The sequence below is a fragment of the Theropithecus gelada genome, chromosome 5 (assembly GCF_003255815.1).
Source record: "Theropithecus gelada isolate Dixy chromosome 5, Tgel_1.0, whole genome shotgun sequence".
Classification (NCBI taxonomy): Eukaryota; Metazoa; Chordata; class Mammalia; order Primates; family Cercopithecidae; genus Theropithecus; species Theropithecus gelada.
Genome location: NC_037672.1, coordinates 43912306 through 43925299, shown reverse-complemented (window position 1 = coordinate 43925299; position 12994 = coordinate 43912306). Strand labels below are relative to the sequence as shown.

The following is a 12994-nucleotide window of genomic DNA, read 5'->3' as shown; positions in this document are numbered from 1 at the left end:
TTCATTTTTCTGCATATGGTTAACCAGTTATCCCCGTGCCATTTATTGAATTGGGAATCTTTTCCCCATTGCTTGTTTTTATCAGATTTGTTGAAGATCAGATGGTTGTAGATGTATGGCCTCATGTCTGGTCTCTCTTTTTTGTTCCATTGGTCTATGTGCCTGTTTTTGTACCAGTACCATGCTGTTTTGGTTACTGCAACCTGGTAGTATAGTTTGAAATCAGGTAACATGATGCCTCCACCTTTGTTCTTTTTGCTTAGGATTGCCTTGGCTATTCAGGCTCTTTTTTGGTTCCATATGAATTTTTAAAGATTTTTTTCTAGTTCAGGGAAGAATGTCATTGGTAGTTTCATAGAAATAGCATTGAATCCACAAATTGCTTTGAGCAGTATGGCCATTTTAACAATATTGATTCTTCCTAGCCATGAGCATGGTATATATTTCCATTTGTTTGTATCTTCTCTCTTCTCTCATTTCTGTGAGCAGTGTTTTGTAATTCTCATTTTAGAGACCTTTAACCTCCCTGGTTAGCTGTATTTCTAAGAATTTTATTCTTTTTGTGGCCTTTGTGAATGAGTTCATTCATGATTTGGCTTTCAGCTTGACTACTGTTGGTGTGTGGGAATATTAATGACATTTGTAGATTGATTTTGTATCCTTAAATTTATCTGAAGTTTTTTATCAGCTGAAGGAGCTTTTGGGCCAATACTAACAGATTTTCTAAATATAGGGTCTAAATATAGGGTGTCTATTTGAGATCTTTCTAGCTTTCTGATGTGGGCACTTAGTGCTGGGAGTTTCCCTCATAACACTGCTTTAGCTGCTTTTCAGAGATTCTGGTACATTGTCTCTTTGTTCTCATTGGTTTCAAAGAACTTCTTGATTTCTGCCTTAGTTTTATTATTTACCCAGGAATCGTTGAGGAGCAGGATGTTCAATTTCCATGTAGTTGTGTGGTTTTGAGTGAGTTTCTTACTCCTGAGTTCTAATATGATTGTTCTGTGGTCTGAGAGACTGTTTTTTATGATTTCCATTCTTTTGCATTTGCTGAGGAGTGTTTTACTTCCAATTATGTGATCGATTTTAGAATAAGTTCTGTGCGGCACTGAGAAGAATGTATATTCTGTTGTTTTGGGGTGCAGAGTTCTGTAGATATCTATCAGTTACACTTGATCCAGAGCTGAGTACAAGTCCTGACTATCTTGTTAATTTTCTCTCTTGATAATCTGTCTAATGTTTACAGTGATGTGTTAAAGTCTCCCATTATTATTGTATGGGACTCTAAGTCTCTTCGTAGGTCTCTAAGAACTTGTTTTATGAATCTGGGTGCTCCTGTATTGGGTGCATATATATTTAGGATAGTTAATTCTTATTATTAAATTCATTCCTTTATGGTTATGTAATGCCCCCTTTGTCTTTTTTTTTTTTTTTTTTAAATCTTTGTTGGTTTTAAAGTCTGTTTTGTCAGAGACTAAGATTGCAACCCCCGATTTTTTCTGTTTTCCATTTGCTTGGTAAATTTTCCTCCATTCCTTTATTTTTAGCCCAAGTGTGTCTTTTTGCATGAGATGTGTCTCTTGAATACAGCACACTGATGGTTCTTGACATTATCCAATTCACCAGTCTGTGCTTTTTAATTGGGGCATTTAGCCCATTTACATTTAAGGTTAATATTGTTATGTTATTAAATTCAATCCTGTCATCATGATGCTAGTTGGTTATTTTGCCCACCAATTAATGCAGTTTCTTCACAGTTTCATGGGTCTTTGTACTTCAACATGTTTTTTACAGTGGCTGGTACCAGTTTTACCTTTCCTTCTTTAGTGCTTCCTTCAGGAGCTCTTGCAAAGCAGGCCTGGTGGGATGAATTCCCTCAGCATTTGCTTGTCTGAAAATGATTTTATTTCTCATTCACTTATGAAGCTTAGTTTGGACGGATATGAAATTCTGGGTTGAAAATTCTTTTCTTTAAGAATGTTGAATATTGGCCCCCACTCTCTTCTGGCTTGCAGTGTTTCTGCTGAGAGCTTCCACTGTTAGTCTAATAGGCTTCCCTTTGTAAGTGACTTGGCCTTTATCTCTGGCTGCCCTTAACGTTTTGTTTTTCCTTTCAAACTTAGAGAATCTGATGATTATGTGTCTTGGGGTTGATCTTCTCATGGAGTATCTTATTAGGGTTCTCTGGATTCCTGAATTTGAATGTTGGCCTGTCTTGCTAAGTTGGGGAATTTCTCCTGGATGATATCCTAAAGTGTGTTTTTCAACTTGGTTCATTCTCCCTGTCTCTTTCAGGTACTCTAATCAGTCATAGGTTCAGTCTTTTTTCATAGTCCTAAGGTTCTTGGGGGTTGTGTTTGTTCCTTTTAATTCTTTTTTCTCTAAACTTGTCTGCTTGCCTTATTTCAGCAAGACAGTCTTCAAGCTCTGATATTCTTTCTTCCACTTGATCGATTCAGCTATTGACATTTGTGTTTGCATTATAAAGTTCTTGTGGTGTGTTTTTCAGCTCCATCAGGCTATTTATGTTCCTCTCTAAACTGGTTATTCTAGCTAGCAGCTCCTGTTACCTTTTATCATGGTTCTTAGCTTCTTTGCATTGGGTTAGAACATGCTCCTTTACCACAGCAAGGTTTGTTATTATCCACCTTCTAAAGGCTACTTCTGTAATTCATCTGTCTCATCCTCTGTCCAGTTCTGTGCCCTTGCTGAAGAGGTATTGTGATCATTTCGAGGAGAAGAGGCACCCTGTCCTTTTGAATGTTCAGCGGTTTTTTGTTGACTCTTTCTCATCTTCGTGAGTTTGTCTAGTGTCAATCTTTCAGGCTGCTGACCTTTGGATGAGGTTTTCGTAGGAACTTTTTTGTTGATGCTGTTCTTGTTGCTTTCTGCTTGTTTGTTTTCCTTTGAATAGTCATATCCCTCTTCTGTAGGGCTGCTGTGGTTTGCTGAGGGTTCACTTAAGGCTCTATTGATCTGGATCCCTCCTGCACATGAAGATGCCACCCGAGGGGGCTGGAGAACAGCAAAGATGGGTGCCTGCTCTTTCCTCTGGGATCTCTGACCTCAAGGGGCACCAACCTAATGTCGGTAGAAACACTCCTGTATAGGGTGTCTGCTGACCCCTGTTGGGGGCTCTCATCCAACTGCAGTGGGCGCAGGAACCAAGACCCATTTAACAAAGACACTTGGCTGCTGCTTGGTTGAGGGGGTGTGCTGCACTCCGGGCAAACCCACTCATCTGGGCTGCCAGATTCCTCAGAGCTAGCAGGAAGGAAGACATAGTCTGCAGGTCCACAGAGACCATGGCCACCCCTTCCCCTAGGGGCTCAGACCCAGGAAAATCAGAGTTCTGTCCCTAAGCCCCTGGCTGGAGTTGCTGGAGCTCCTGCAGGGAGGCACTACCCAGTGAGCAGTGATGGGTCAGGATCTGGCCTACAAAGGCAGTCTGGCCATGATCTGCCACAGCTGGTGTGCTGTGCTGTGGGGAATATCCCCTGGAATCAAGTAGTCCAGTCTCCCTGGCACCAGCAGGAAAAAAACAGCTGCCTGGAGCTATAGTGATGGCCACTGCTCATTGCCCCCGAGAGTCCAGTGTCTTAAGTAACTAGCAGCCACAGTGATGGCTGCCATCCCTCCCCTGGGAAGCTGAGTTGTCTTAGGCAGCCGGTAGCTGCAGTGATAACAGCTACCCCTCCCTCAGGGAACTCAGTTGTCTTAGGCAGCCAGCAGCTGCAGTGATGGCTACTGTCTTTCCCCCAGGGAGCTCAGATGGCTTAGACAGCAGGCAGCCACAGTGATGATAGCCACCTTCCCCGCCAGGAACTCTGTAGTCTTAGCCAAATTCCAGTCAATTGACTGCTGAGAATCTGCACAGCTCTGCGGTTGGGACCTAAGGCCCTGGTGGCCTGGCCTCACAAGTGGGATCTTCTGATCCATGGTTTGCACAGATCTGTGGGAAAAGCAGAGCTTCCCAGGCTAGATGGTATGCTCACTCACTGCCTCCCTTGGCTGGTGCTGGAGGTGCCCCTTGCCCCGTGTGGCTCTCAGGTGGGCTGACAAAACACCCTGCTTTTCATTGCTCTCCACTAGTCATGTGAACCACTTGGTCAGTCCTGATGAGAGAAGCTGGATACCTTAGTTGCCAGTACAAGATATGCATGCTGTTTTGGTTCTTTTCAGTGGGAGCCTCTGACCACCACTGCTTCTAGTAGGCCACCTTGGGTCTGCCCCTCCTTTTCAACTTTTTGATGTGGAAATTCAGTACTATGAATTTTCCTCTTAACACTGCCTTAGCTGTATTTCAGAATACTGGTATGTGTTATCTTCTCATTATTTTCAAAGAACTTCTTGATTTCTGCCTTAATTTCATTATTTACCCAAAAGTCATTCAGAAGCACGTTGTTTAATTTCCATATAATTGCATGATTTTGAGTGTTTTTTTTATAGTCTTGGCATCTATTTTTAACACACTGTGGTCCAAGGATGTGTTTAGTATAATTTCAGTTCTCTTACATTTGTTGAAGATTGTTTTATGTCCAATGATGTGGTCAATTTCAGAGTGTGTGCATGTGGCAATGAGAAGAATATATATTCTGTTGTTTAGGGGTGGAGAGTTCTGAAGAGGCCTATCAGCTCCATTTGGTCCAATGTTGCGTATAACTCTTGAATATCTTTGTTAACTCAATAATCTGCCCAATACTGTCAGTGGAGTGCTGAAGTCTTATTGTAAGGGGGTCTATGTCTCTTTGTAGGTCTCTAAGAATGTGCTTTACAAATCTGGGTTCTCTTACCAAGTTGGAAAACACTCTTCAGGATATTATTCAGGAGAACTTCCCCAACCAAGCAAGGCAGGTCAACATTAAAATTAAGGAAACACAGAGAATGCAACAAATATACTCCTCAAGAAAAGTAACTCCAAGAAACCTGATTGTCAGATTCACCAAAGTTGAAATGAAGGAAAAAATGTTAAGGCCAGCCAGAGACAAATGTCAGTTTACCGACAAAAGTAAGCCCATCAGACTAATAGTGAATCTTTCAGCAGAAACCTTACAAGTCAAAAGAGAGTGGAGGTCAATATTCAACATTACTAAAAACAATTTTCAACCCAGAATTTCATATCCAGCCAAACTAAGCTTCACAAGTAAAGGAGAAATAAAATCCTTTACAGACAAGAAAATGCTGACAGATTTTGTCACCACCAGACCTACCTTACAAGACCTCTCAGAGGAAGCACTAAACATGGAAAGGAACACCCAGTACCAGTCACTGCAACATGCCAAATTGTAAAGACCATCAACGCTATGAAGAAACTGCATCAACTAATGAGCAAAATAGTTAGCTAATATCATAATGACAGGATCAAATTCACACATAACAATATTAACCTTAAATGTAAATGGGCTAAATGCTCCAATTAAAAGACACAGAATGGCAAATTGGATAGAGTCAAGACCCATCAGGGTGCTGTATTCAGGAGACCCATCTCATGTGCAGAGACACACATAGGCTCAAAATAAAGGGATGGAGGAAGATCTACCAAGCAAATGAAAAACAAAAAAAAGCAGGAGTTGCAATCCTAGTTTCTGATAAAACAGACTTTAAACCAACAAAGATCAACAGAAACAAAGAAGGTCATTACATAATGGTAAAGGGATCAATTCAACAAGAAGAGCTAACTATCCTAAATATATATACACCCAATACAGGAGCATCCAGATTGATAAAACAAGTCCTTAGAGACTTACAAAGAGACTTAGACTCCCACACAATAATAATGGGAGACTTTAACACCCCATTGTCAACATTAGACAGATCCACGAGACAGAAAGTTAACAAGGATATCCAGTAATTGAACTCATCTTTGCAGCAAGTGGACCTAATAGACATTTACAGAACTCTCCACCCCAAATCAACACAATATACATTGTTCTCAGCACCACATCACACTTATTCCAAAATTGACCACATAGTTGGAAGTAAAGCACTCCTCAGCAAATGTAAAGGAACAGAAATTATAACAAACTGTCTCTCAGACCACAGTGCAATCAAACTAGAACCCAGGATTAAGAAGCTCACTCAAAACTACTCAACTACATGGGAACTGAGCAACCTGCTCCAGAATGACTACTGCGTACATAAGGAAATGAAGGCAGAAATAAAGATGTTCTTTGAAACCAATGAGAACAAAGACACAACATACCAGAATCTCTGGGACACATTTAAAGCAGTGTGTAGAGGGAAATTTATAGCACTAAATGCCCACAAGAGAAAGCAGGAAAGATCTAAAATTGACAACCTAACATCACAATGAAAAGAACTAGAGAAGCAAGAGAAAACACATTCAAAAGCTAGCAGAAGGCAAGAAATAACTAATATCAGAGCAGAACTGAAGGAGATAGAGACATAAAAAATCCTTCAAAAAATCAATGAATCCAGGAGCTGGTTTTTTGTAAAGATCAACAAAATTGATGGACCGCTAGTGAGACTAACAAAGAAGAAAAGAGAGAAGACTCAAATAGACACAATAAAAAATGATGAAGGGGATATCACCACCAATCCCACAGAGATACAAACTACTATCAGAGAATACTATAAACACCTCTATGCAAATAAACTAGAAAACCTAGAAGAAATGGATAAATTCCTGGATGCATACACCCTCCCAAGACTAAATCAGGAAGAAGTTGAATCCCTGAATAGACCAATAACAGGCTCTGAAATTGAGGCAATAATTAATAGCCTACCAACCAAAAAAAGTCCAGGACCAGATGGATTCACAGTCAAATTCTACCAGAGGTACAAGGAGGAGCTGGTACCATTCCTTCTAAAACGATTCCAATCAACAGAAAAAGAGGGAATCCTCCCAAACTCATTTTATGAGGCCAACATCATCCTGATACCAAAACATGGCAGAGACACAACAAAAAAAGAGAATTTTAGACCAATTTCCCTGATGAACATCGATTCAAAAACCTCAGTAAAATACTGGCAAATAGAATCCAGCAGCACATCAAAAAGCTTATCCATCAAGATCAAGTTGGCTTCATCCCTGAGATGCAAGGCTGGTTCAACATACACAGATCAATAAACGTAATCCAGCATATAAACAGAACCAAAGACAAGAACCACATGATTATCTCAATAGATTCAGACAAGGCCTTTGACAAAATTCAACACCCCTTCATGCTAAAAACTGTCAATAAATTAGGTATTGATGGGACATATCTCAAAATAATAAGAGCTATTTATGACAAACCCACAGTCAGTATCATACTGAATGGGCAAAAACAGGAAGCATTCCCTTTGAAAACTGGCATAAGACAGGGATGCCCTCTCTCACTACTCCTATTCAACATAGTCTTGGAAGTTCTGACCAGAGCAACCAGGCAGGAGAAAGAAACAAAGGGTACTGAAGTAGGACAAGAGGTAGTCAAATTGTCCTTGTTTGCAGATGACATGACTGTATATTTAGAAAACCCCATCATCTCATCCCAAAATCTCGTTAAGCTGATAAGCAACTTTAGCAAAGTCTCAAGATACAAAATCAATGTGCAAAAATCACAAGCATTCCTATACACCAATAACAGACAAACAGAGAGCCAAATCATGCACGAACTCTCATTCACAATTGCTTCAATGAAAATAAAATACCTACGAATCCAACTTACAAGGGATGTGAAGGACCTCTTCAAGGAGAACTACAAACCACTGTTCAATGAAATAAAAGAGGACACAAAAAATGGAAGAACATTCCACGCTCACAGATATGAAGAATCAATATTGTGAAAATGGCTATACTGCCCAAGGTAATTTATAGATTCAATGCCATCCCCATCAAGCTACCAATGACTTTCTTCAAAGAATTGGAAAAAACTACTTTAAAGTTCATATGGAACCAAAAAAGAGCCTGCATTGCCAAAATAATCCTAAGCCAAAAGAACAAAGCTGGAGACATCATGCTACCTGACTTCAAACTATACTACAAGGCTACAGTAACCAGAACAGCATGGTACTGGTACCAAAACAGAGATATAGACCAATGGAACACAACAGAGCCCTCAGAAATAATACCACACATCTACAACCATCTGATCTTTGACAAACCTGACAAAAACAAGCAGTGGGGAAAGGATTCCCTATTTAACAAATGATGCTGTGAAAACTGGCTAGCCATATGTAGAAAGCTGAAACTGGATCTCTTCCTTATACCTTATACAAACATTAATTCAAGATGAATTAAAGACTTAAATGTCAGACCTAAAACCATAAAAACCCTAGAAGAAAACCTAGGCAATACCATTCAGGACATAGGCATGGGCAAGGACTTCATGACTAAAACACCAAAAGCAATGGCAACAAAAGCCAAAATTGACAAATGGGATCTAATTAAACTAAAGAGCTTCTGCACAGCAATAAAATTACCATCAGAGTGAACAGGCAACCTACAGAATAGGAAAAATTTTTTTTGCAATCTACCCATCTGACAAAGGGCTAATATCCAGAATCTACAAAGAACTTAAACAAATATATGAGAAAAAATCAAACAACCCCATCAAAAAGTGGGTGAAGGATATGAATAGACACTTCTCAAAAGAAGTCATTTATGCAGCCAACAGACACATGAAAAATCGTTCATCACCACTGACCATCAGAGAAGTGCAAATCAAAACCACAATGATATACCATCTCACACCAGTTAGAATGGCGATCATTAAAAATCAGGAAACCACAGGTGCTGGAGAGAATGTGGAGAAATAGGAACACTTTTACACTGTTGATGGGCCTGTAAACTAGTTCAACCACTGTGGAAGACAGTGTGGCGATTCCTCAAGGATCTAAAACTAGAAATACCATTTGACCCAGTCATCCCATTACTGGGTATATACTCAAAGGATTATAAATCATGCTGCTATAAAGACACATGCACATGTATGTTTATTGCGGCACTATTCACAATAGCAAAGACTTGGAACCAACCCAAATGTCCATCAATGATAGACTGGATTAAGAAAATGTGGCACATATACACCATGGAATACTATGCAGCCATAAAAAAAGGATGAGTTCATGTCCTTTGTAGGGACATGGATGCAGCTGGAAACCATCATTCTTAGCAAACTAGCGAAAGGACAGAAAACCAAACACCACATGTTCTCACTCATAGGTGGGAATTTAACAATGAGAACACTTGGACACAGGGCATGGAACAGTACACACTGGGGCCTGTCATGGGGTTGGGGGAGGAGGGAGGGATAGCATTAGAAGATACACCTAATGTTAACGACAAGTTAACGGGTGCAGCACAACAACATGACACAAGTATACATATGTAACAAACCTGCATTTTGTGCACATGTACCCTAGAACTTAACGTATAATTTAAAAAAAGAAAAAATAAATAAGTAAATCTGGGTTCTCTTTGTTGGGTGCATATATATTTAGAATAGTTAGGCCTTCTTGTTGAATTGAAACCTTTACCATTATGTAATGCTCTTCTTTATCATTTCTGATCTTTGTTGGTTTGAAATCTGTTTTGTCTGAAATTAAGATTGCAACCCCTGCTTCTTTTCTGTTTAACGTTTGTGTGGTAGATTTTCCTCCATCCCTTTATTCTGAGCCTATGAGAGTCATCACATGTGAGATGGGTCACTTGAAAACAGTATACAATTGGGTTTTGCTTTTTTATCCAGCTTGCCTTTCTGTGCCTTTTAACTGGGACATTTAGCCCATTTACATTCAAAGTTAGTATTGATTTGTACAGATTTGATCCTGGCATTGTGCTGTTACCTGGTTACTATGTTGGCTTGTTTATGTGGTTATTTTACAGTCACATTGGTCCTGTGTGTTTAAATGTGTTTTGTACTAGTTGGTAGTGGTGTTTCCTTTCTATACATAGTGCTTCTTTCAAGATATCTTGTAAGGCAGGTCTGGCAATAATGAACTCCCTCAACATCTGCCTATCTGAAAAGGACCTTATTTCTCCTTCACTTAGGAATCTTAACTTAGCTGGATAAAAAATTCTTGGTTGAAGATTTTTTTCTTTAAGAAAGTTGAATATAGGCCCCCAGTCTCTTGGTTTATAGGGTTTCAGCTGAGAGGTCAGCTGTTAGCCTCATGGAGATCCCTTTGTAGGTAACCTGCTCTTTCTCTCTAGCTGCCTTTAACATTCTTTCTTTCATTTCAACCTTGGAAAATCCAAGAATTCTCTATCTTGGGGATGATCTTCTTGTGTGGAATCTTGCAGAAGTTATCTGTATTTCCTGAATTTGACCATTGGCCTCTCTAGCAAAACTGGGAAAGTAGTCATGGATGATATCCTTAAATATATTTTCCAAGTTGCTTGCTTTTTTCCCTTCCCTTTCAGGGATGCCAGTGATTCATAAATGTGGCCTCTTTACATAATCCCATATATCTTGGACATTTTGTTCATTCCTTTTTATTCTTTTTCTCTGATTTTGTCTGACTGTCTTATTTCAGAAAACCAGTCTTCATATTCTAAGATTCTTTCCACAGCTTGGTTTATTCTGCTATTAATACTTGCAATTGCATTGTGAAATTCTTGTATTGTATTATTCAGCTCTATTAGACCTGTTAGGTACTTTTTTATACCAGCTATTTCATCCTTCAGCTCGTATATCACTTTATCGTGATTTTTAAATGAACCAATTTTAAAGCAGGATTTATATTATCATTATTATTCTCTACAGAACCAAGTAATGTGGCCATACACAAGTAATAAATTTTATGTCATCAAACTCCTGCCTCTTGAAGAATATGTCATACATGAGCTAAAATGACTTCTTCATTAATGAGTTTTCACTTTACTTTGTCTAGGAAATTCATATTCACATAAGAATTCATATTCTTCTTTGTCTTTATGTCACCCTTCTTTTATTTCCTTTTTTTATTTTGCTGAAGCAACTCCACATATGAAGACACAGAGTTACTAAACTTTCTGAACTATTGCATGCTGGAAAATTATTTTCTTGATTCATTTAATTGAAACTTTAGGCAGAGGGAGAACTCTATATCCAAAATCATTTCCCCTGAGAAATTTAAGAAAATACTACTTCATCATCTCCTAGCCTTGAAATGTGGCTAATGCTGCTAAGCAAGTACCTGACGTAAGTTATATTTCTCATCCCTTTGTGGGTTACCCAATGACTTTACCCTGTGGAAGCCTCAAGGATATTTTATTTAGTTAGGATCTTCTGAAAATGCAAAAAAAAAAAAAAAAAAAGTGAGAAGGACAGAGGTATTTTTTTATTTATCCTCCTTGGCATTCTGTTGAGCTCCTCAAATCAATAACTTATGCTTTTATTCAGCTTGAAACAACATTGTGTTTTCTATATCAAATAATTATTGTCTCTACATTCTGCTTCTAGAATGCTCAGTAAACAGATGTTTGTATTCATCCTCCGTTTGTCATATTTTCTTTCTATTTATAATCAACTAATGCTTATATCATAGCTTTTTTTAAAAGAATAAAAAATATTTCCCTGGGATGTTGTATAAGAAATAAGTCTTTTGTATGAAATCAGAAGTCTGGAAGGGAGCTATATTTTTTATGTAAAGATACAATTTGGAAAATTAATCTATCAAATCATCCTTTAAGACTGTGGCATATCCATAAGTAAAATACCTGGGAGGTAAATTTTATTTTTATTTAAAATAAATAATAAAATTAATTCAATTACTTCATAAATTTGAGATATTATTTCAATTTTATTTTGAGATCAATGATTTGGATTTTTCATTACATGCACATTATATACCCACCTGTTTGAAATGTATTGTCATTTGCAAAAGAGATTTAAAAACCAAGCTTTCTATGTGACTAAACTATTCTGCTTCTTGGGTAACCAGAGTCCCACTGAATAATTTTAATTGCAAATGTTTCATGCCAGAAAAGAAAACACTAAAAAGAAGTTTTCAGATCTAAAGAGGGACAAAGTTAAAAGAAAAATATGTAAATTAAGTCAAAAATATTGGTGAAGCAACTTGTCTTCCTTTAGAGCAGATGTGCACCATCTTTTTTCACTACAAACATAAAGTTTAACATATATACATATATATGCTGCCTTCCTATGGATGCTTTCAGAAATTTCCCTTGTTTTTTCCTACTACCTGTGATATTATGATAGAAATAACTTTGAATCCATTCAATGATTTCTAAGCCTAAAAGCATTATATTAGTAATAAATTAGTCATGGCATAACTCCCAATGGATCCTGAGGTGTGTACAACAATGATTCACTTGAAAAATACAGTTGAACTCTAAAATTCTTCAAGATGAAGAAATAATCCATTAAAACAGCACAATTAGTTAAAAATTACTCAGAATCTACTACATGTAAAGAATATTGCTAGATGATTTTAAACTGTCTTTTGAATTTATAATTACAAAAAAACTCATAGAATAGAACCTGATGCTAATTTTGACTATATCTCAGATTCCAATAATGCCTCAGAAAAAAATAGTAAGTCCGTTCCTGAATAGCTTTCACCAAATTAATCTAATTCCTATGATTTCCAAGACATTCACAGTTATATTAACTAGCATTGCATTTGTCATTCCCTTAAATTAGTTCATCCTGATCTTGTACCAGTTATTTCACAATCAAAAGTATTACAAATCAACTGTTGGCATTATCTCACATAGCAGAATTTTATTTCAGCAAGCTATACTCTGTTTTTATTGATTAGCTACATTTTAAACCTTGTTTAATAATCCTGTTTTGAAATGCGCTATTAACAATATCTTCTCAAGATAGTCCAATTTCTACAAAAATGTATTTTAATAACACCTTGTTCACAAAAGGCTACACTGTAACATTTGCCTTTGTCTGTTTGGGGTGCTATAACAAAATACCATAAACTGGGTAGCTTATAAATGAAATTTATTTCTCACAGATCTGCAGGCTGGAAAGTCCAACATCAAGGCACAAGCAGACTCAGTATCTGGAGAGGCCCTGCTTCCTCAAAGACAGTG

At 37.8% G+C, this 12994-nt stretch overlaps 1 protein-coding gene across 1 annotated transcript in view; it reads right to left on the bottom strand.

The window, feature by feature from the left end:
* The window catches only part of STPG2 (sperm tail PG-rich repeat containing 2), a 280714-nt gene that overhangs the window by 71953 nt on the left and 195767 nt on the right, over positions 1–12994 (bottom strand). The gene's annotated exons all lie outside the window — the stretch shown is intronic.